The sequence below is a fragment of the Lutra lutra genome, chromosome 12 (genome assembly GCF_902655055.1).
Source record: "Lutra lutra chromosome 12, mLutLut1.2, whole genome shotgun sequence".
Lineage (NCBI taxonomy): Eukaryota > Metazoa > Chordata > Mammalia > Carnivora > Mustelidae > Lutra > Lutra lutra.
In genome coordinates, this window is record NC_062289.1 from 57,721,670 (window position 1) to 57,746,555 (window position 24,886).

Consider the following 24,886-nt stretch of genomic DNA (forward strand, 5'->3'; position numbering starts at 1 on the left):
TTTTGCATAAGTTGTGATGTATGGGCCTTCGTGTATCAGCTTGGAGGTCTGTGGTCGTGATTTGGGGAGGAGTCTGCTGTGTTGCCAGCTGTGTTGCCAGCCCAGGCCTACCTGGGCACAGAGAGATGATGTGGGGTTATTCGGGATGTTGGAGTATCTGGTTCTCATCCTAGGATAAGCCTAACAGTATAAGCAAAACAGAATAGATAGAAAGAGGCTATGATTTGGAACCAGGCAAGTGTTTCTGGGGTTGAGCAAGGAAGGCCTGGGAAATGAGGAGGGCAGAAAGTACTTCTAGAACCACCTCCGCAGTCATTCCCTTTACCTGTCCTCTTGATGGAGCAAGGCAGAAGGGGGTGAGGGGCCCTTCTTCCATGTCTGCAGGGTGGCTTCCTTGCCACCTGCTATGTACCCTCACTACCTACTTACCCTTGTTGCTGCATAGCTACCTGCCGTCTCTCTAGACCAAAGACTGAGACCATCCCTAAAACTCCCGAGGATGTTGTGGCCTGCTTTGGGTGTTTTGGAGAAGACCCTTCTGGCCCATGGTGTTGAGGCTGGAGAATTCAGTGCTTGCCATTCCTAGTTTCCTGCAGGTAGGTGATTTAGGGTGCTTTTTGGGTCCAGAAAGAAGGGGCACTCTTACCATAGTTGCTTCAGGATCCATCACCCTCCTTCTCAGAAGGACACAGATCAGCCTCAGGCTCTGAGCTTGCTTGGGTGGCCACCAGATGGGGCGGTGGGGTTAGGGCTTGAGAACATGGCTCTTCATTCTACACCTGCCCCAGGTCTCATGTGGAGGTGAAGTGCTTCACGTCCTGGGGTCTGCTTCCAAAGTCAGGAGAGAGGGTAAACATTTTGTATTTTTTTTTCCCCCATGACTGGTTTGAATTGTTGAGTTCACCCAAGGGTTATGCTTCCTCTGTATCCTGTGTGCACACAGTCCCTCCTACTACATGTTAGCGGAGTGTGCTGGTGTTTCACAGGACTGGCTTACGGAGATGAGCTAGGTAGCTCTACTTATCTGGCTAGTTTTTATTGGTTTAAAGCAAGAACTGGCTATTTGGGTTCTCCTCCCTTTATCATTCTAATTCCTAAGAAGCTCCCTTGTTGGTCTCAGATCCTGGATTCCCTCCAAAGCAGATTTTTTCTGACCTTGGCCTTGGTGTCTCTACATACTCCCTTTTCCACCTTCAGATTGAAGCTGTTCTCCTGGAGGTCCCTTCACCTGCTAGCTTCTCTGGTGGCTCTCTGAATTCTACTTCCAATCTGTCACTGACCTCCCTTTCTGCTGCTTGCAGACCCTTGGTTGCCTAACCTTGGGGGTTCCTAACCGCCATCTGGAATCTTCCACTTGGACTGGACCAGTGGCCTGTGGCAGGTGGAGGAGGAGCTGGGTGTGTGCCAGCCCTCAGTGTAATGTTGTACAGGTGCTACCTCATTAAGTGTTTACACCAGCTCCTAAGGGGAGCTGCTGCCATTCCCACCATTGTAATGATGCAGAAACTGAGATTCAGAGCTGTAAGGAATGAGGATATCTTACACATATTTCCTATAGAAATTCTCATCGCAGCAGCTGATGCTTCCTTTCTTTCCTCATGGCACATGGAAGAGCCTGGAGATAAATTGTGGTGTGTTCTGGGGTGCTAGGCCGTCTCATCGGGTGCCTTTCCCGCCTGACAGAGGCAGCTGTCTTGGGGTTTAGACCATAGCTTACACTCTGGAGCCAGATTGCTGGCTCCCCAAATTATTGTGTGATGACAGGCAAATTACTTAACCTCTCCGTGCCTCACAGTTAGAGATATTGGGAGAGGGGATTGGCGCACATGGGTGGCTCAGTTGGTTAAGCATCTGACTCTTGATTTTGGCTTTAGGTCCTGATCTCGGGGTTGTGAGATGAACCCTGTGTCATGCTTTGTGCCAGGCATGGAGCCTGCTTAAGATTCCTTCAACAGTGTCCCCCCTCCTGCCCTGGTAGAGGATAGGGCTGTGGGGCCTTCTCTAGGAGAGCCTCTAGGCTGCGAAGTTTCAAGTTGCTGACTGCCTGCTGAATGCTAAGATGTCACTTTCCTAAAATAAGAATCCTGGATGCCATAGGTAAGCTGCCCATTCCTCTCCCTGCAGTCCTCAGAGAGCTGGTCATCCTCTCTACATATAGCAAAGCCCTGTAGATGCCCTAGCAGTGCCCCCCCCCCCGTCCCCGCCAACCACAAACATGATTTTCTACTGCCCAACGCATCTGATATTTAATCCCGAACTGCTTGAGTAGGGAGAGGAGTGCAGCTCAGTCGTTGGCTTATCGCCCTCGTTAGCCTTACCAGCTGCCCATGTACTGGCCTTTTAGGGATCTTGGACCTTCTTGCTCTGCAGGATCTCTCTCCCACCTGTTCCAGCAATGAATGAAACCATCAAGCCTTCCATTCCCTAATTAGAGAAGAGGATCCAAAGGCCAGAGCTCCTGAGAAAGGCATCACATCCACTGAGATTCGCTTCAAAGGAATGAACATCCCCTTTGCTTCTGAGTAGGCTTTTTTAGAGATGGCAGGATAGAAGGACCATGAGAACACTGAGATGAAATGGCAGTGAGCAGGCAGGCATAGTCTGGAGAATGGAAGAGTAATTTTTCCTGATTCGAGTTTTATTTCAGGCTGGCATGCTTCTGCACACTCCTGACATCACACCCATCTCATTACAGCTTGTTCAGGGTAAGAAAGGTTTCTACTAATTTTTTACATTCCATTTTAATGAAAAATTTCAGGGTTCTCGGTAAAAGAGACTCTTGTTGATCTGTGAGATTACATTAAGAAACCGCTCTATTGGTTATCTGATTTTTTCCCCCATTGAAACTCCGCACTGATCTGTGGAATTAATGTCCGTGATCTTTTGAGGTCTCTAAAAGGAAAATGGGAAGGACCTGGCTCTTTGTCATCCCTGATTAGGTGACTGAAGTTGTTGTGTGGTCTTTGGAGTTCCAGTTTCCTTTGGATTTTCCATTTAATGGCCCAAGCCTTGGGAACAAAGCACCAAATCTTCCCATGTAGGGCTGCTTCCAGTTTTTTTGGCCCATTCTTGAGCCATGCACATTTGGGGATGAGTTGAGCTGCCTTCAGCTGTCTTGGAGGAGGTGAAAAACTGTAGTAGAATTATCTGCCCTGAAACAGCTTTGAGAAATTTTAGATGAACTCTCTTGGGAAACTGGGGTAGGGGTGTGGGAGCTGGGGGCAGTCTGATTAAAGAGTAGCCTCTCCCAATTAGAACAGATGTAAGAAGCAAAGAGAGCAACTCCAGCAACATCTGGAAAACTCTGAAGTGCTTCCTAGTCCCCACATACCCCGGGAAGTCAGTGATGCGGGCAGATGTCAAGGTTAGTGGTCTGGGGTGCCCTTTGTCATTCCTGTTCTCTCCCCCAGGGTATGTTTATGCTATTATTAAATGATTACACATACTTGTTCGTTCCTTCTTAGTGTATATTTTCTGGCCAATGTCATTTAAAGCTAAAAATAATTCCGTAGTCCTTAGAGTTCTTGAGATTTTTCTGTCCTGGTCTCTTTCTTCCGCGGTTTTGGTCTTCTAGAATTATAGTGAATGTTGACCTCCCACTCTTTTTCTCCTTGCTCTATAATGATGGGAGATTCTTGATGATGAATCGAATTCTCTGCTCACTAAGAAGCCACAGCCTGTGCGGGGACCAGTGCACAGGTAGGTCCTGGGGGAAGCCTGGGCTTGGAGACAGGCCTGGGTGTTCTGCTCTGACTGCTGCTATTGGCTGCCTATTACTTTGGGCTATTGTATCCACTTGCACGGGCTCAGAATTCCTCCCCGTGGAATGACATTGTGGGATAGAGACGTAGTCCGAGAAACTGCCCCTTCCCTTCCAATAGCAGGGGAAGTCTTATCTTCAAATAGTTTTCTATGGAACCTCAGTTTAGAAAAGGTATATACGTGAAGCTGAGAGCCGTTCCATTTTACCTTCCCTCAGTTCCTAGTGTGGTTCCCCAGCCTCCCCTCTAGTTGAGGAAAAAAACCAAAATTTTTGATCTTTTGGAATTAGAAGATCCCCTCGAAGCCCCTGGGGGATTTTTGGGATTTCTGATTATTTCCCAATTGTGGCTGTTAGTCTTAAGTTAGGGAAAATATTTCCTCAGAAGTAAAAAGGTTATGGGGTGCCTGGGTGGCACTGTGAGTTAAGCTTCTGCCTTCGGCTCAGGTCATGATCCCAGGTTCCTGGGATGGAGCCCCACATTGGGCTCTCTGCTCTGCGGGGAGCCTCCCCCCCCGCAACCTGCCTCTCTGCCTACTTGTGATCTCTATCAAATAAATAAATAAAATCTTTTAAAAAAAAAGTAAAAAGGTAGTTCCAGTGCATTTCTAGTGGTTTGGGGGAAACTGGTCTTGCCAGACAGTGAGAATTTTACTAATGATGATGGCTAAACAAAGATACTTCCCATATTACTGGTGGGGGAATGATGACAACTTTGTTTCCCTGAGGATGTCCCATACAAATGACTCACACTTTTTTGTTAGTATTGGGGATTGGGAGACATTTTAATGAAAGTGATAATTACGACATCAACAGGGAGACCCCTCAGACAGACGTAGGTGGATGTGAAAGGCCCAGGATAAATTCTGTTAGGCAGTTGGAAAACTTGATAAGGCAAATGGTCATTTTAGGAAATGTCTCACAAAGACTCCTCAACTGAAAAATTTCTTATACTAACCTTGAAATTAGGGCAAACTGACAAAAGCAATTTGTTTGACCGAAATTAGTAGGTTTTGTACAGTTGTCCTGAATGGGGCTCTCAAGTTTGTGTTCCTGTGATAATTCTCAGTTGGTGAAAAGTTGACATGATTTGTAAACTTTATCTTGATGCTTTAAAAGTGTATTTTATCAGTTGTGAAGTCTTTTTCTAGTTTTAAATCAGTATTTTTTAAACCAGGGTCCTCTAGCACTCTTTAGAAGGACATTTCTTTGGGTCTCTGATATCTTCAGAAGATTTTTGAACCTTATTCAAATTTGAGAAACATGGACTTTGAGATTACCTGGATTTCTCTCTTACCTATTTGGAATAACATCTTTCTTTCTTTGTCTCTTTTCTTCAGAAGACAGAGAAAGTAAAGGGAATGAATGTGCCTTGTGTGTGTGCGTGCGTGCATGTGTGCCAGAATGGCCTTCTGTATGCCACAATTTGCTTTTTGCTCTCTGTTCTGAAGAAATGTATATAGCTTTATAGTTGAAGAGCTGGTCACATTACAGGTCCCTCTTAGGATACACGATCCTTATTCTGCTTGGAAAATCTTCACTGACTCCCTTTTCACTGCATCAGATAATTTATGTCTGGGTTCTGGGCTTTCCGTAGACTGATTTCATCTTTCTGGTCCATTGCACCTTCCACTCTGTCCCAGCTTCTCTTAACCATGCTTGTCAGGCCTGTCCCACAAAATCACCTTGGTTCTATCTACTTTGGAACGTTGGGTCATATTAAACCTCTCATTTAAAATGTCTCCACTTCCATCCATCCAAGTCCAACCATTCCTTGATGTTTGCACGAAATCGTGGCTCTGCGGTGAGTGAGAGTGAGGCTAGGATGGAATTGTATGTTCATGCCAGGTCGTGCGGAATCGGACATAGGAGGAGGAGACACTCCCACCACCCTTCTTGTGCCCTCACTCATTTCCATTGTCCCTTTCACTGTGACCTCAGGGGTGCTCTACTCCTTCTGTGTGGCATGGATAAGGCTGGACCACCTCAACAAAGCCTGATGAAATAATATGCAACTAGTTAATTGGGGTAACAAAGTAGAATTTACTCAGCTTCAACTGCTAGGTTCCCCTCAAGTGTGTTTACCTCTGTAGCTATATTCACCCCTCCGCCCGCTGCCAGGTCTCCTCTCAAAGAGAACAGGACCTAGAGAGCCACAGCCATTGCCTTCCCACCTGGCTAAGGAAAATAGCATACTCCCTGTGATGTTACCATTTTGCTAGTGGTTGCCGCTATAATATTTCTCCTCCTTAGGGGAGCCGTCACCCCAAGTGCATAAGAAAATAGCTTTGCTTATGGCCTCAAAGGAAATTTGGGGTTCTCAAACGTGGATCATATAATCTAGATCTATCTAGTGAATCTGTAGAGTGGATCTCTATATAAAAAATCTATAAATTAAATGATTAAATCTATGCATGTTGGGTCTATAGGTAATCTCTAAGAAAAGCTTGTAATTTAAGGGTTAAACACAGTTTAACCCTCAATTATAGATTGTCCTACTTAACTTTTGTTTCATTCAGTAGGCACTCAGTCAGTAAGGCTCATAGCTGCTGCTGACCTAACCTCCTTGTCTTTTTCCAAGAAGCCAAAACTCCCCTGAGAGCTGGCACTGTATTGCCCATGCAGTTATTGATCAGGAAATAAATGCCTGGTTGCTTTCAGTGCAACAAAGAGGTGACCCGATTTGATTAATCTCCTGGGATAGCAGATTACTGTTGTCAGCCCCAGCAGGGCTAACCCATAATTTTTTCACTCAAATCAGGTAGATAAATTGTAGTGTTGCTTAGGTAGAAAAGGCCCCGTTGAGTGAAAATCAGAATTTTCCCTGGTAGCACTGATAGCTTTATTTGGACTGCTGGTTGGCTGTTGGAAAAAAGAGAAGGCAGCACACACCTGCTTTCGTGGGAGTCTGCTGGATCTGACTTGCTGAGGGGGGCGGGGAGCGTGGATGGAGGCACAGCAGAGAAGAACCTCCACCCTCCCTAGAGAAGCTGAGCGTAAGAAGCAGAACCAGACCACGTGTCCAGTAGATCCAAATCAAACCTACTAATCATGCAAACGATCGAAGGGTTAGCGTGGAAATTTACTTAAACCACCAACTCAGTGTAAAACAGCACAAACATGAGGCAAAACGGGCGTTGCCATAGTAATAAAGTACACATAGGGTAATGAGCCTGTGGGATATGCAAGGCGAGAGTTGGAACACATCTGGAATGCCGGGTTCAGAAGCAGAAAAAGATGCTAGAAGTTTGATTCTGTGTGATCAAAGATCATTTCAAAGCTCAGGAACTGAAGGAATATTAAAAAACCCGGAATGTTCGTGTTGAGGTGATTAGGGCTTCTTGTAAGCTTAGAAGTGGGGAGCGGATGATAAGTAATCCTAAAAAGAACAAAATAGCTTGTTGTTACTCCGAAGGGTTGTCTTTCTCTTTAGAGAAAATTGGATCACTTATAGGCAATTGAGGCAGTTAATAATCTGAATTTTATCAGACCCAGCCAGATCATCTGGATGAATTTTTCTTGCCTTTCCTGCCTCATGTGGAAGCCTCGTTCAGTGTACCTCTCATTTTTCATTTAGAAATTGTCAGCTGCTGTTGACAAACAGATAATCAGCTTGACACGGGATCAATACTGCCTCAGTTGTGTTTATCCCATAACGTGGCTTCTGCACGCATTAGCTGAAAGGATGGTTCTTCACTCCAGGGAACACATAAATAAACTCATTCTAAGGACTATTTTTAGAAGTTTATTCAAATTTTTAGGAGGGATGAGCAGTTTTTCACTGTTTCCTACTCCAAGCTGGGATGAGTTGAGGCTTTCACTCTGACCGTACATGTCTGCACACAGTATTATAATAAAATTCAACAAATGGCTCATTTTTCCATTTTAAAATTTCACGTTGACGTTCCAAGAGGTTAACATTGAGAATTTTAAGGAAGGTTATCTTCAGAATCCCTTGTTGCTTAACTCTGATAATTTTTCCATTTGGGGAGCTGGTTTGATTTTGCTTAAAAAAAAACAAACAAACATCCTCCTCATTTAAATACACTTAATTATAATTTCATTGTAATGATAGAGATAATTTGGGAACTCTAAGGGGGGGGGAAATCACCCATGCTCTTATCACTAAATAGAAGTGCAGTAATGGTGAGTTATTTCCATTCTGTTTTTTTTTTTTTTCCCCTTTTTTTAGGAGCACAGTTTGTTTCCCATCTCTGTTCTTCCTTTTTATTTGTTGTTTGTGTGCCTATTCGACACTCAGGGAGAGGATGTCCAGTGCATAGAGGTGACCCTGCCCTACAAATTATCTGTGACTTTCCCTTTACGAATAGAGAGGAGTGACTGGCTGGTGTGGAGGGTCAGGAGCTGGTACGGGGGGAGAGAGGCCAGCCCTTCCTCCAATGTCCAATGGTAGGGGTGCCAACAATGTGGGACCACTGGGGACAGGTGGCCCTTCCCAAGGAATCATCACTGCATGAAGGATGATTTGAAGGAAGGTATTTCGTGGGGAGGTGCTGTTCAGAAATTTGTTTGCATCAAATGATGTTGACTTGTAAACTTTAAACTGTAGGCTAAAACGCTACCCATGTATTGATATTTCCCATACGTGTTTTCTGTGAAAACCCTGGAGCTTCAAAACCTAATTGGCACAGCCAGGCCTCACCATCAAACCAAGCTGGCCAAATCCAACTCAGCTTCTTCAGAAAAGATCTGACCTTGTTTTTCTTGTCATAGATACCTCTGTCAGCCTTCTCATGTTTGCATTCTGATTTTGAAATAAAAAGGAAGATGTGGATACCTGGGTGGCTCAGTCGGTTAAGTGCCTTTGGCTCAGGTCATGATCCCAGGGTCCTGGGATAGAGTCCTGCATCAGGCTCCCTGCTGAGTGGGGAGTCTGCTCCTCCCTTTTCCCCTGTATCTTGCCCCTGCTTGTGCTCTTTCTCTCATGTGTGCACATGTGCTCTCTCAAATCAATAAATAAAATCTTAAAGAAAGAAAAGGAAGGTGTTGCTGCCCCCTCCATCTGTCTCTGAAGTTCTCTTTCCTTTGCACTCCAGTGACATCCCACAGAAGGCATAGGGGGGCAGTGAGGAAACAGGCACCACTCACTGTGAGAGGAGGGCACACAAGAGTCTGTATTGGGTAGGGGTTGGGGTGCAGTGAGAGAAGGTGCGAACAGAGTGGTGGAAAGGGGGTTGGGAAGGTGCAGACCATGGACAGACGTGAATTAGAAAGGGCACACATGTAATTGATTCCCTTGTCTAGGTCAGAGTATTTTCCAGAAAGGCTTTGACTGTTCCCCATACCTCAAGGCAGGGGGACCTCCCTTTGAAGGATATCTGATAAACTCTCCACATGCTGCTTATTTGAGGAGCAGGTAGTAGTTTGAGACAACCTGATCTTTTTAGAGACAGCCTTTATTCTTAATGCCTCTCCTCTTTATTTCAATGAGCATTATAAAAATGCAGTTCATTGAAGACCTGCCATTAAATGTATCAGAAGAGTCTCTGTCGTTTTAAGAATTAGATTACTTAAAGCACAGAGTAAAATCTACTACCACCATCAAAATTGAGAGGGGACATGAGAATCCTCAGAGTTTTCAAGGTAGGCATTTTATTTACTTTTTTAAAAAGATTTGTTTGTTTATTTAAGAGAGATCGAGATCATATGCATATAAGTGGGGGTGAGGTGGGGGGCAGAGAGAGAAGCAGATTCCCCGCTGGGCATGGAGCCCTACATGGCTTCATCCCAGGAGCCTCAGATCATGACCTGAGCAGAAAGCAAGAGTCCAACACTTAACTGACTGAGCCACCCAGGTGCCTCTCAAGGCAGGCATTTTAAAGAGGGAGTCTGATCTGTGTGGCTTGAGAAGGGAGCTGGGTTCCCTGGGGGAAGGTGATAAAGGGGCAGGTCTGTGCCCACCAGGGCAAGGCCTTTTCTTGCAGTGCATCCCATGAGTGGAATGGGCTTGTTTCTCTTATATGTTATGTGGGGATATGGTAATAGGTTTTACAGGAGAAAAGAGTTGATTGTGGTTGTGAAAGATGTGTTTGACTTGGGGGCTAACCCGGTTTCTTCATGGAAGTCCTGGGTGCCCATCGTGCATCTGAACCTCCAAGATGGCGAGATGGCTTGCAGAATATCCTCATCAGGCTCCCCACGTGGCCCTTGATGGGCTGGTGCCCCGTGAGACCCACTCTGGTATGTGCTGGCACGATGGAGTAACAGGTGCCTGCCACCAGCTGCCCAGCTGGTGGCCCTAGTGTTGTGTGCATGGAGGTGGCGAGCCCTGGGGCCCTTTCTCAAAGTCAGACGTGTGCTTGGATGACACAGAGACAAAGGAAGAAAGACTTTATGTAACGGAATGAAGCCGAATTTTGGACCAGGGCCCAAACTGTGTCAGTGTTTGCATCTTGCCATCTCAGTGAAATGAGCCTTGGCAAAAGCAGAGCCTCCTGTGTTTGACCCGAGGAGCCGTCTCTCACATCTGAGGGGACAGGGAAGAGCGCAAAAGGCCTGCGTCTGCCATCTTGTCTAGAGCAGTGAGAGGATGAAGGAGCGGTGCCTCTTCTCTCTTCCTTCGAGGAATCCTTCCCTGCCTTCCTGTAAGGGACTTTATGACCCTCTCCTTGGATTCCTGTGCGGGAATGTGTGGTTTCTGTCCAGGCACGCATAGTAACGACCTCCTGCAGATACTATGCATCCAAGGCCTGACCCAAGGTAATTGCCCCAAAGCCTTGGGGATTGTTTGCTGATGTCTTTTGGTTATTGAGACTGTAGCTGAGTTCAGCTGAAAACCGTCTTTGGTTCTGGCTCTTAGAAAGGCCCTGTGTTGCTCTGCAGAGCTTTAGGTCCCCTCCCCAGGTCCCAGCCAGGGCAGCGGGTGGGTGGCATAGCTCTCCTGCCTGGGGTCCCCCTTTCCTCTTTATTCCTTTCCCTAGGACTGACCTCCTTGAGACACTCTGGAGCCAGCAGCCAGTCTGTGCTTGGAGGAAATACAGTCTTCTCCCGCTTCCCCTCGCGCCTGCCTTCCCAGGACAACAGAGCTGCTGGTGGCTTCTGGGGAGATATTTACGGGAGGCCCAAGGAGACCCGCCCGTTCTCACCACTCACATGGCCAAGTTGTTCCCGGTGTCTCTTGTTGGTCTGGCCTGCTTTCCTGGCTGGTGCCCAAGACGCAGATTTCTTAGTGTTTCCACATGTGAGTGGCTGGGCTGTACTGGGTTGTTTGTCTCTGTTCTCACCATCAGCACCTCCTTGATCAAAAGAAGTGGCAGAGAGGGAGGCTCTGTATTCACAAAAAGCAGAGGGGAACTTAAAATGATGTATTTAAGTAGATGATTTAGAAATAGTTTGCAGCTGAATGGGGCCTCTTTCCAGTACGAGATAAGGAGAACTCTACACTGCGTCATGTGTGGCTTGTTTGAAAAACACCCGGCCCTGTCGGTAGGTGTGTGGAGGTCGTGACTCCAAGCACAGATCTTTGAAGGGGGATGTTACAGTTTTAAGGGGAGTTTGGGAAAGGAAACGTGGGGAACTTGAAATGGTGGGACAAATCTTTTTATTTGTAGGTTGAAAAAATTAAAACCTTTCTCTACTTTCAAATCCGTGCTCAAATGTCACCTCTTCCCTGAAGGCTCCCTGGATTCTTCCTAACTAGAACTAATATTGCCATGCTTGATGATTTCCCAGTGCCCAAAACATATGACCATTATATATGGCAGAACTTACCCCTTTTGTTTAAATGACTTTCTCCTCTGTTTATCTGCAAACTCTTCGAAGGCATAGCTTCCCCTTTTCCCTTCTTTTTCCCTGGAGAAAAATTATACACTCAACAAAGATTTATTGAATGAAATCAAAATATATCAGATAGTATTTCTTTTTCTGTTTTTAGGAAAAATGTAGTTTTCTGGAGTAAACTTAGAAGTTACTTGCTTAAATTAAAGAAGATACGCTTTAATTAAAAAAAAAATTTAAAGAGGGTTTGCATCAAGCCTGAACACTGGGAATAGATAGAAATATATATTTTTATTTCACTGTAAGCCTTTCGTGAGAAGACAATAATCGTTAACCACATGAGTTAGTGTGGCGGAATGTCTGGGAAGTGGGAGGTTCAGGAATGCTGCATCGTTGAATAAATTGTGAACTTTTCTGGTTTCAATTTGGTTTACCTACTCTTGGTCTGCAAGATCTGGAACGCTGCCCTGGACTTTTGGTTCTGTGTGAATTGGCTCTGAGGAGGAGGAATGCTAGAAGTAGCTGCTGGAATTATGAGCTTCGGGGACTGGGATCTTGAGAAGTCAGAGGACTGGAATCCGTGTTCTGAGATGCTGCCTTGAGTCTGACTTGTTGCTGCCAGCCCTGCACTGGAAATATTCTTCCACTGCTAATGAAAATGTTTTATTTTTACTTGCAACTTGCTAAGAATGTAGCCAAAAATTCTGAAACACAACAAAACCCTCCCCCCAAGAAACCCACAGAAGCTTTCTGGAAGTGATTACTTAATAGTGCACATTTCATAGACAGTTGAGTAAAACACTGTGATAAAGAAAATGTTGTCTTTCCTTCCCCGAGGAAGGAGAGGCAGGCTAACAAGCTTAAATATAGAAGGAGATTGCCGTCAAGTATGTTTTCATGCCTCTATGTTTCCCTTCCTCCTTCTCATTACTGCCACTTCTCTTGTTCTGATTTACTGACTGTTTTTTCTACTTGAATAATACATTTTGGAGATATCTTTCTCCCCTCACTTTCACTCTGATTTAACACATTTTAGAACTTCTGTTTAACGGTATTAATAAAATGAGCCTTAGTAGGATATAATACTAATCCAGGATATAAATCCAGGATATAACACCTGGATTGAGAGAACAGATTGGCTGGGTATTGTACCTGGAGCACTGGTGTTGTTTTTGCTTTTGATTATACTTCTCAGGGCCTCCTACCTGAAAACAAGTCCTTTTTGCTGGCACTTCTCAAGTGCACTCTACCCACACTCAGACCTTCACCCTTTCTTTTCTGCTGGGCAGAAGAGAGTCAACAGGATAGGACTGGCTAGCCGGGAGAAAGCACGTTTCCTAGCAGAAAGGCTAGTTCTCAGACACAAGGATAATATCATTTAAATAATGACCATCACAGTTCTTTAACTTCAGAAGCTCACTTACCTTCTCCGTTAGTTCAGTTTGGCCTAAGGTCCAAATTAGTTTGCCAAATTAAAATAGATTAAGGAGAGAAGAGGCCCCAAATGTGGTAAATTAGTAGGAAAAAACAGATGTGGACTAAAAATGTATCCTGAGTAATGAACTGGCCTTATCAATTAGGAAGTCTTTGCAGTTAGGATATGATTGGGAAAATCTCCAATTTTTCCTAGGGTGCTTCTGAATCTTCTGGTCAGGAATAATAAGCACTCCATATTTTCATTGCCCATCATAATAAAACTAGAAGGTGCCTTTCTGTGGTAAAATATTATCCTGTTAGAAGCAAATCCAATATAAAAGGCTGTAAAAGAAAAAGAAAGTTATGATGTGTATTTGATTGTTGACCTACAGAACACCTGAAAGTAAAAACCACAAAAGCAGTTGTTCGAACCTGATTCGAAAATGCTCTTTTCACACTGTTATATATGGACTTGTAAAGGATGTCCTCTAACTGTTCATTGGGCAACAGGTTGTGTCCTAATGCAAGCCACCTTTAAAATAGCAGTGAGGGGGCGCCTGGGTGGCTCAGTCGGTTAAGCCGCTGCCTTTGGCTCAGGTCATGATCTCAGGGTCCTGGGATCGAGCCCCGTGTCGGGCTCTCTGCCCAGCGGGGAGCCTGCTTCCTCCTCTCTCTCTGCCTGCCTCTCTGCCTGCTTGTGATCTCTCTCTGTCAAATAAATAAATAAAATCTTAAAAAAAAAATACCAGTGAGGAATAGAGGACGTCTGTTTGGAGAAAATAGTGTCCCAGTGGCCTAAGAGGTTCAAAGGCTCTGTAGGGAGCTTTGCAAAGGAGAAGCTACGATTGAAACAGGCAGTGGGTCATTCCTGTTTTTGAAGCCCAGATTCCAGGAGGTAAACCAACTGTTTTTTACCCCACAACAGAAGTAACATAGAAGCCTTTCCTCTAGGTCGCTGACAAAAGAAACTGATTTTGTGGAGAGCAATACCAAGTAGTTAGAGAAGTAATTGGAGAAGGAGTTAGAGGAGAGCTCGGTCAGTGGGTGTGTAAAGAGTGGTTGTCCCCAAATGTAGGAATACAACTTGGGATATTCCTCACTGGTGGTTCACTTGATAATCTTGCCGCAGAGTTTTCCGCGAAGGAACTATTATCTTGATCACTCTTTGCATGTGTGTGTTGGTGGGTCACAGTCATGATGGGGGAAGGATTGGACATCGTCAAGCAGTTGAAAAATGTTGCTCTATGTACTGGTTTTCCAAATGATCCTTTACTGGAGTAGATGGTATGCCTAACCCCGGTTGGGTATGAGAAGCTTTACAAGCTTATAAAGTACCAAAGGCTAAAACCAAAACAAAACCACCTGAAAGAAAAGAACCCCGCAAGTGGATACTCCATATCGACTATCTCTCAAAACCAAACGACAAGGTTGTTAGTTCAACAACATCTCTCTCCATTCTTCTTTTCATAGTTTCGTGTAACCTTTGGTTTGCATTCAGATGAGATGTTTGGTGTTAGCTAAAACAAACCAGCCCGGAACTGTTATTTTAAGTCCCGTCCAAAAACAAAACAAAACAAAACAACCCCCCCAAAAAAAACAAACCAAAACTCGTGAAAAGCATCACTGTGATTGCATGTCACCCTGTGACATTTAAGATGTATGTTACGCAAGATACAGTAGCTGGCTAACCAGCTCTATAGCCCTTGTTAAGCTTTTTCCATTCTGCAAAGGCAATAGCTCTGCAATACAGAAGTGATTGCATTAAATCCTTGGCTGGCAATTTTGTGTGGGATTGGGTATTGAAATGCAGCAAAGCAAATAATGAAGGCATATGTTTACCTATAATTCTTTTTACCTTGGGAGAAGGATTAAATAGGAGCAGTTTGGTTGTTGTCAAATTCTTAACGGTTGCTTTCAAGCATGAAACAGTCCCTGGGCTCTCGGAGGATTTACTTAGCAGTTTGAATAGAGAGGTCTTTACTGCTAATGGAACTGAGATGGCAGGCTTAAGCAATGGGGTGCTTTATCGCGTCTTTAACCACTTGAGAAGACGTAACATCAAATAGCTGAAACCGTCCTGGTCTCCACTGGTGTTTAGGAAGTTGTGCAAAATTGGTGAATAAATAATTCAGGGCTGTATGAATGTCTGGATGCCAAAAGTGTTGAGAGTATCTAAAAGCTTGATTCACGGAAGGTTTCGTTCTGGGAGCAGCTCTGGAGTGCCAACTTGAGCTTGGCCCCAGGGAACGTTTACAGACGATGACATTTTCTCAGAAAGAAGGAATTTTCACTTGGGATTGACTGAGCTTTGTAAAGCAACATTTCACGGGGGACTCAAATCCCGGAAAAGTGTTATTCATAAAAAAGGAATATTTTATTTTCAGTACAGATGGCTGGCAGTGACTGACTGTGTTTGTATGCGTGTGTGTGTGTGTGTGTGTGTGTGTGTGTTTAAAATACAAGAGAGTGGTGATGACTTGGAGTCTTGAGTAACTGTTTAAGCTCCGTACTATTTAATGGTTCGCTTTCAAAAAGCACTTGTGCAAGAGGTGGGGAGATGCAGTTACACTTTTTCTAATGGTAGCTAGTTGACGCTTCTGCTTCTCACTTTGGTCATTCTGTTCTAGCCAGAGATCATGGTGGAGATGTTTCCATTTCCCGAGTGTGTTCTTTATTGGGCAGGTGGAAAGCAGCTGTTGGGGACCTACTGGAAATTCTGACTCTCTGTCTTGGTGTAAAGGGCTGTTCTTTCTGTCCATTTGACCATATGTGGCTGTATGACCTTGGTTAATTCAGTGTCAAGTTCTGGACAGAAGCACTAGCAGCCAGTGTGCATGTCAGCTGACCTTGTGCCCCTGTCATGGCAGCTCACCGTATTTTGGCTCCAGGGTGAGTACAACTTGGAAAGAGCCCCCAGCTGACCTGCAGTGGGTATGGAGTATGGACAAGAAGGGACACATTCCCCGGTATTTTGTGACTACAGTATAACTCAGCCTACCCTAACATAAACCGCAAGGTGCTGGATTCTTCCTGAGCAAGAGGAGTGTGCTCAAGAGGCCCATTGGTATTTCATGACCTGAGGCTGAGTAAAGCAAGTCCTGTGCTGACGTGGGGAGTGGTAAGTGAAGGACACATCGACTTTGGTTCCTGAACAAGAACAGCTTCATGGGGGGATTGGCCTTTCTCTTCAGCTTCTTTTTCCCTGGTCCTAGCTAGCCTCCAACATTTTCTCCTCTTCCTTCTATCAGCTGGAGGAGAAGACTCCCCAGTGAACAATCATGAAACTGTGCCTGAGTTTTGTCAGTCGTTGTGAGGTACTGTCAGGTGGAACCTTCTGGGCACAATACAGCCAAGACAGGCCTGGCTGACATGTCCCCTGAGCGCCCCACTGTGTGTGGCAAGGCCCCAGATAAATAGGATGGTTACAGAGAGGCAAGCATAAGATGGGTTCGCAGACCTCCTGCCAGTGTGGGAGGTGGTCGGTGAGCTGGGGCAGAAGAGAGAGCACGCCCCCACCTCAGCTTTGAGTAGGACGGGCATGTGCTGGGTCAGGCCCTTAGGGAAAGCTGGACGATGAGTTTAAACTGAGTGAGTCAAGAGGTAAATACTTGAGGAGGCCTGGTTTTGTGTGTGTGTGTGTGTATGTGTGTGTGTTGAGGGAGAGAGAAGGAACAAAAAAAGGGGTTGTTGAAACAAGCCAAAGTTCGGCCAAGTTTTCCTCTGAACCCATAATCCCTCCAAGATTTTTCCAGGCATAAGAGGAAAAAGCATTTTAAAAAAATTTCCATTTCTGATTTTTCTGTGATTCTGGGCAGTCACTTGTATAAAATTTTTTATTATACCTTTTTTATTTTTAAATCCTCAGTATGCTAAGCTTGCTTATTTTAATGCTATTTGAATTTCTGGGAATTTATATTTTTCTGTTTTTCTTTTTGATGTAAGGTGATATCTTATTGGGATGTTACTTTACAAGTTAGTGCCTTTAAAATGGTTTTGCTTTTAGTGTAAATCTTATTTTTTTTTGAAAAATGTATATTTATTTTGTCAAAAATCACTTTATATTTTTAACCCTTTTTCTGATTGTAGGAATCTTGTATCGTCATTGTAGGAAAAATTAGAAAATACCACAAAGTATCAAAAAGAAAACCAAATGTAATCTAATTACTCAAAGAAACACTGTTAACAATTTGTTGTATTTTTTCCGGATTTCCCTATGTGTGTATGTGTGTCTGTGTATCTGTCTGCATTGTACATGTGTACTCCTGTGCAAATAGTGAGTTCCTTATGGATGCAGTTTTTATAGCTTACCTTTTTCAGAGATCAAGATCATTATTTTTCCATGCAGAGAAATCGTTTTCGGAAAATATGATTTTTAATAGCTGTATATGGTTTTAATACTGTTCCACAACTTACATATTCTTACCTTGGGAGAGGTTCTAGGATCATCAAGATGCACTTATTCTGTCCCCATCAGTCACTGATGAAGTTGCAGTGAGGCCACTAATGTCAGTGTGTGATGTTGGCAGTAACAGGTCTGTGTTTGAAACCCACATTCACAGTGTGTGGCTGAGGGACACCCCTTGCCTCCCAGTTTCATTTTTCTTTCTTCCTTCTTCTCTCCTCCTTCCCTCCCCTCCCCTCTCCTTTCTTTTCTTTCCTTTTTTTCCCTTCCCTTCCCCTCCCTTCTCTTTCCCTTCCCTCCCCCTTTCCATTCCTCTCTTTCCTTCACCTTCCCCTTCCCCATCCTCTTTCCTTCCCCTTCTCCTTTCTCTTTCCCTTCCCTTCCCTTTCTTTCTTTCTGTAAAATAGAGCAAATACTTCCTCCTGTGAGGACTGAAGGAGATAACATTGGTGAGGTTGCCTAATGCAAAGGCTCCCCTGATTTTGCCTGTCTTCCACTGACTACGTTCACCAGGCAAAAGAAAGACTGTGTATAGACAGACGAAGCTTAATTCTTATCGGGACTGTATTCTAGGTTTGTTTTTTAAAATGGGTTATTTTCTGATACTGTCCAGTCAGGTGATATGACATAGGAAATGGTATGCCTTCTGTGAGCAAGCACTCCTCTTTGGTAAATCTCTTTGTCCCTGCCCCCATTTAAAATCCTCGGACTTGGGCAAGGTCCCTATAGGCCTGATATACAGACTTAAGGCAGAGAGAAAATTTTCCATCTCACAGTCTTGTACGAGGGGACCTAAAAACTGCTATCAGAGTTTTTTTCAGTGAGATCAGCTGTCAGCCTATCGGTGGATAGCCAGAAGAACCTGTTGGGTAGAATTTGCTCAGAGGATGGGGGGCAACATGGAGACAACTTCTACTAGCATTACCCTCCCCCTGACCCAATCCCTGTAAAGAAGCTGGTGGCTTCCTGAATACAAGAGCCTGCTCGTCATGAAGCTGTAATGTGTACAACACCAAGGCTCTCGCTCAGGGTCTCAGCCTGACTTGTATTTCTCTAGCTTTCATACTGGAGTTATAGTTGTGAAGCTTTCACCATGCTCTTATACTCGATCTGATTACATCTTCCACTGGGGTTCATTACACTTCTGCCCCTTACTTGGGCACCATAGGCCACCTAACTCGATGCAAGTGGCTTAGTGTCCTCCCCATCTACAGAGGGAATTCCTGTTCTTTTTTTTTTTTAAGATATATATATTTTTTAATTTATTTGACAGACAGAGATCACAAGTAGGCAGAGAGGCAGGCAGAGAGAGAGAGGGGAAGGGAAGCAGGCTCCCTGCTGAGCAGAGAGGCCAACGAGGGGCTCCATCCCAGGACCCTGGAATCATAACCTGAGCCGAAGGCAGAGACTTTAACCCACTAAGCCACCTAAGCACCCCGGGAATTCCTGTTCTGTAGGAATTCTGGTCTTCTCCTATTCTGGAGGTTCCAAGATGGTGCAAAATAGAACAGTGGAATTAAGATTCCTTCCAGAAGCCCTTGTCTCCCTCCCATGTTATTTATACTCACCTTACTAACCCCGCTGATTTGCATAGCCCATCACTCTGTCTTCACTTTGGGCTGGGATATTTTCTCTTTTCAGTTTTTGAACATCAAACATCAAGTCCTTTTGGGCCTCAGATGTTGTCCTTTCCCTCATCAGGGTCACAGCTCCATCCCTGGAGGACCTGGTTAAGAAGCTGAGTGGGGAAGTAGTTTACATTTCACTAATGTGGGTTGTATGTCCTGTCTTGGGCCATCCTGTCCTTGACCTCCTAGGCCCGGGGAGGGAGACTCTGTCTGCTCAGAGCACTGGCCAGACAGACTGCACACCCATCTGTTGGGTGATGGTCTTTGTTCTACTGGACTCTGGGCTTCGAGTTACCATGGAAGGGGGCCTTCAGAATAGGGATGACCAAGGGACCTGTGGTGATGCCCAGTTCATTCTGGTAAGTACCGAGGAAGCACCTGCTCCCTGCCCAGCCCCATGCTAGATCCCAAGGTAATATGAAGGTGAGGCATTTGGTGTGTTCCAGGGGCAATGGAGGCCAGGGCCTTGGGCCATGCTTACCTTAAATGCCATCTTAAATATTTCAGGTGGGAAGTTACTGTGGTAGGGAGCACCACCGAACTTAAACCCAGTTATTTTCCTCTGGAAGGACCAATAAGGAAACCAACAGTCGAGGTTGGTTAGGAAGCAGGTTGCTTGCAAACATGCTTGAACAGAGTTCTGTTTGTTCCTAATAAGTGGCCCTGTGGAAATGGAAATCCTAGTGTGGGTAGCTCTTCTTTTGAAAACAAACAAACAAACAAAAAACCAGCTTATTTTTTCTAAAAGATTCTGGAGAATTTTCAAATGGCCATGAGATAAATATACTTAGTATATATTTCCGTAGTAAGAGAAGAAATACGTATGTCAGGGTCTGTATTCTACAAGCCACTCTTGGATTTCCATATACTAGATTAGGTTTTTTTAAGTGTCTGAGAGATTCACCATTTTTACCTCAATATTAAAACATTAAAAAAATTCAGAAACAAAAAATGTTAAGTAGTTTAGTGATTTGACTTAATATTAGTGCAACAGATTTGATGCATTTCTGCTACTCCCTAGTATACTATTGTTGCATGGTAGATATATAGTCTTTGAAACAAGATTGGAAAAAGATAATATAGTTTTCTGAAAATTGCAAACAAGGTACAAAAGCCTGATTCTAAATCACACATTTATTATTCTATTTAAACGAATGAAACATTTAAATCACTGTATGGATAGGTCAAAATCATTAATTGACATCTTAAGGTCACTTAAAGAATATACTTTGAAAGGAAAACTAAATTAGAATTCCTTTCTGTCTTCTTTTTTTTTTTTTAACCTATCTTCAAAATTAAATACTTTCTTATTTTAAATTCTGCTTTTGCCCATCACTGTTCATGATTCAGTCACTCAACAAATAATGGAATGCCCGCTCTGGGTCAGGCACTGTTTTGAATTGTTATAAAGCCCTGTCTTCAGGGAGCTCTCCTTCTGCTTATGTATATTTCTGTGTGACAGGCCCAGGCTGTGTGCTCTCTATGCATGAGCTATTTTAATCTTTATATTGGCCCAAAGAGGAAGACATTGTTGCTATTTCAATTTAATGAATGAGGAAGAGGAGACTTGGTGTGGTTTGCAATCTGGAGCCTTCCAAGTGATGGGCTAGGTTTCCAGGGCATGTCCATTTTCCCTACTGCTGGTTTCATGACCAGTGTGTATTTGAGAGAGAACCACTGAGTTAGCTTCAATGAGGAGTTGGGTCTGGAACCATTGAAATTTGGTCTATAAACTACACTTAAAGATGGTGGCGTACTATGGACTCTGGGTGGTCAGGATGTTTCTGTGAGTTCATCAGTTGCAACAAATGTCCCACTCTGGTGGGGGATGTTGATATGGGAGAGGTTATTCACGTATGGAGGCAGAGGGGTGTGTGGGAAATCTCTGAAACTTCCCCTGAATTTTGCTATGAGCCTAAAAGTGCTCTAAAAATGTATAGTCTTTTTACAAAATAGTAGATGGATGGAAGCAACTTCAGAGAGAAACCATTAAGATGGTGGGGTGCCAACATGTCTTGAGGAGATTTTAAGGAGTTATTGAACTAAACTAATGGGTACAAGGTTTGGGGTGAGGCAGGTTTCAGCCCAGAATAAAGAGGAGCTGTCTAACCTGTCCACAGGAGGGGATTGCCTCATTAATGGCGATCTTGGCCCCATGGACATGGTCAGGAGGAGTCAAGTGTTTCCAGGGATAATCATTTATATCGGGTCCCCAAACCTGCTCAACAGAATCATATGGCCACTGTTGACAGGATCTATTGGGATATTCTGAGCTGTTTTGATTCCTTGGTTTTGGGGTGGGGCCTGATCATCCAAATTTTTAATGAACATAATAGATGATCCATTTGCTGGGTAGGAGTGGTGGTGGGAGGCATGTAGTAGAGGACACCAGTATACAAAAGCCCTTTTTTGAGGAGAGGGTATGGAGTATTTTAGAAACTGGAAGGCTGACATGTCTGTAACACAGAGAGAATAGGGTGAGCTCTATTAGAAAGAGTGGAGGTGACAGTGGGGGCCAGAAGTGGGAGAGTCGGCTGAACCATGTGAAGTATTTCAGGTGCAGTTGGAAACCACGTGAGCCAAGAGAAGCCCAGGATAAGAGGGTTATATATGTGCGTGTGAATATGTGCATTCCCACACAAATACACACAAGGTTGTTAGAGATCACTTGGGCTGTGAAGAGAATGGATTTAGAAGTGTCGTGGACAGGGCAAGGGTGGATGGTGGTACATGGATTCGTGGACTGTGTATTCCAGGTGAGTGACAACGGGGTGAGGTGTTTGGGAGCTAAAATCAGCGGGGCTTGATGATAGATTAGATAACACAGGTGAGGGAAAGGGGAGAATTGAGGTTGGGGGGAGATGCTATTTACTCACGGAAGGGACACAGGAAGAGACCAGGGCTGTGGAAATGTTTTGGATGCATGGACATTAAGGTGTGGAGATGGCCACCCTGAAATGGCCACTGGAAGTGCAGAAGGGGAGGCCAGGCCTCTGAAGCCAGGGGGAGGATGAAATGTCTAGGGAGCAAGAAGAGTGTTAGAAGAAGACAGACCCATGGTACACCTGGTGGAGGAAGAGGAAACATAGGAAGCCCAGAGAAGAGAGGGTGTTCCAAGATGGCGAGGCAGTCCACAGGAGGGAAGACAGGGCTTGAGAAGAACGGCGTTTGGCACCCACCCTGGAGCCGCCAGGGACTTTGTCAAACGCCCAGTGTGTGCCAGAGGCTGCAGTTGGCTGCAAGGACGAGGGACCCACAGTGAGGGCAGATGACTCTTCCCAGAGACGGGGTTACGAAGAGCACCAGAGAAGTAGGACAGTTGCTCAAAGAAAATGGGGAAGGGAGTTTTGAAACATTAAAAATAATTAAAAACAAAAACAAAAAAAGAATGGATTTGTGGCTTGTTTGCTGATTTATTTTACAATTGCATGTGAGGAGAAAAGAAAACAAAAATTGGGGTGATGCTTTTAAAGTTCCATCTTTGTTATTTTAAAAATGTTTTCTATTGTGAACTCTGGAGAAATCCTTGAGAGGATGATGGATTTCCATGGTCAGTCTCTTACACAAGTGAGCTCTTGTGAAGGGACTTTTTTGAGGGTGGAGGCTTTGTTTTTCTCTCCTTGAGATAAGATAAAAACATCTTTCCTGCCACATTTTGCCTTATCTAGGAAGGGGAGGATGGTTCCAGATGAATGCTGCATCACTGATCAGAACCCGTGGTTCTGTGCCGGGACCTGAGGTCAAACCACTTGACAGGTGTGTGAGGGTGGGAGCCTACTTCCAAGACCTGATTTTCCTCTTTAATTGAGTATCACATTAAATTTCGGAGCCCCAGGGACCGCCATTCAGAACCTTTTCCCTCACAGTGATTTGCTTTTCTGATCTACAAGCCCATGTCCCATTTCATTTAAAACAAATATAAGTCTTTAATTAAGAAGGTTTTAAAGTCATGAGATTACAAAGTAATCTTGAATCCAATCCTCTGGAATTTTAACCAAATCACCCAATATCTTTAAGCTCAGAGTCCTTTCAGCTTGAAATTGAAACTGAATCCCGCTGAGGAAATATAAGGCAGCCTCATCAAAACCTGTGCTAATTTCCTTCTTTGTTTTTAGCCTTCCTTTTTAAAAATAATCAATAAACTTGATTTTCTACAGCAATGAGTCTCAGTGTTAGTAACTGTGATAAGATATATTTCTTTCCATTAACTTGGTTGTAATAGCACATTTGTATTCAGATGGACAGGGAGTTAACTAACACAAGACTGACTAATAAATTTCACGATACACATAGGGGGATACACTGGGGTGCTTCTGAGGATTATCGAGCCCAGTTTGGGAGTTAGGTAATGGTCTAGTGACACGGAACTGTTTCCTAGATAGATGGGTGATTTCCCTGTCACCTTTCCCTTCTCCCATCTAGACTTGCCCTGGCGATTTTTCTAGTGCCCCATATCCATCGGGGTGAGGTAGTAATCATAGCTATGGGTCTTAATGAATTTTCCCCCCAGTTTTATTAAGGTATAATTGGAAAACATTGTGTGTATTTAAAGCATACACATAGATATATTCGAGATATATATATATATATATATATATATGTATGTATATATAATGAAATGATTACCACAGTCAAGCTAATTATAATACATCTATCACCTCACATAGTTACCACTTATTTTTTTGTGTGGTGAGAACATTTGAGATCTCAACAAATTTCAAGGGTACAATACAGTATTACGACCTATAGTCATCACGCTGTGTATTAGATGTCTGTAACTTACTCATCTTACATAACTGAAATTTTGTACCCTTTGACCAGTACCTCTCCATGTTCAGCATACCACCCCAACCCCCCAACTCCAGCTTCTGGCAACCGTTCTCCTCTCTGCCTCTGTGAATTTGACTTTTTTAGATTCCATGTATTGGTGAGATCATGCAGTCTTTTGTCTTTCCGTGCCTGGCTTATTTCACTTAGCATAATGTCCTCCAGATTCTGGATGTTAATGCAATTTGATTGTCAATATATCCTGTACTGATTGTCCTCACTCCAGTTAAACAAAATCACAAGGGACATACGTATAAAAATCCAAATGTCAAATGCTAATCTCTCAGTTTACGACGAGAATGTGATACAGCATTCTGTGAATGGCACATTGGACCCAGATCTAAAGGGAAGCCAAGTTAGAAGGTTGATTGTATATGGAGTGGGAGGGCTGATATCAATGGCCAGGTATCATCCAGCTGTTTTGACTAGTGTATCCGTCCCCACTGTAGTGACACAGCGATGGCAGGACCCAGACCACAGTGTTTTCTGAATCAGTGGCTCTTCCATTTTTCTAGCAGTGCTCTACTAGACATCTTATATGCCAAGGCACGAAGTGATAGCCTCATTTTATAGAAGAGCAAAGTGAAGCTCAGAGAAGTTGTGTGATTGGCTTAAAAGTTGTACTGATGGGGCCCCTGGGTGGCTCAGTGGGTTAAAGCCTCTACCTTCGCCTCAGGTCATGATCTCAGGGTCCTGGGATCAAGCCCCGCATTGGGCTCTCTGCTCCTTGGAGAGCCTGCTCCCCTCCCCCCACCACCGCCTGCCTCTCTGCCTACTTGTGATCTCTGTCAAGTAAATAAATAAAATTTTTAAAAAATTAAATTTTAAAATAGTTGTGCTGATAATAATGGTCCTAATTACAGCTAGAGCTCATGTGTAATTCCAGTGGCTGTGTTTCCACTCACTGTGCTACATACTGTTAACATTTGGGTGGCCCGTAGGTCTTCAGTGGCATAAATCATCTCTAAGAAACTTAAGTGTGTCAGCACTTGATGGCCTTTCCAGGAGAAAGAGCATCTGGTTCACTTTGCTGAGGCGTTTCTAAGCCGTGGTGGCTACATCTGTTCTAATTAGGGACGTGCAAAATCTAGCCACCAACTGTGTCTGAAGTCTGGA

The 24,886-nt window shown here is 44.1% G+C and overlaps 1 protein-coding gene and 1 long non-coding RNA gene across 12 annotated transcripts in view; both read left to right on the top strand.

Moving 5' to 3' along the window:
* The window catches only part of PTPRM (protein tyrosine phosphatase receptor type M), an 801,682-nt gene that overhangs the window by 38,644 nt on the left and 738,152 nt on the right, over positions 1-24,886 (top strand). The window lies entirely within an intron of this gene.
* LOC125081866 (uncharacterized) overlaps positions 15,098-24,886 on the top strand; it is a 36,492-nt gene continuing 26,703 nt past the window's right edge. For both annotated transcript variants that reach the window (XR_007121808.1, XR_007121807.1), the window contains exon 1: positions 15,098-16,031. This is a non-coding gene — a long non-coding RNA (uncharacterized LOC125081866). The remainder of the gene's footprint in view (positions 16,032-24,886) is intronic.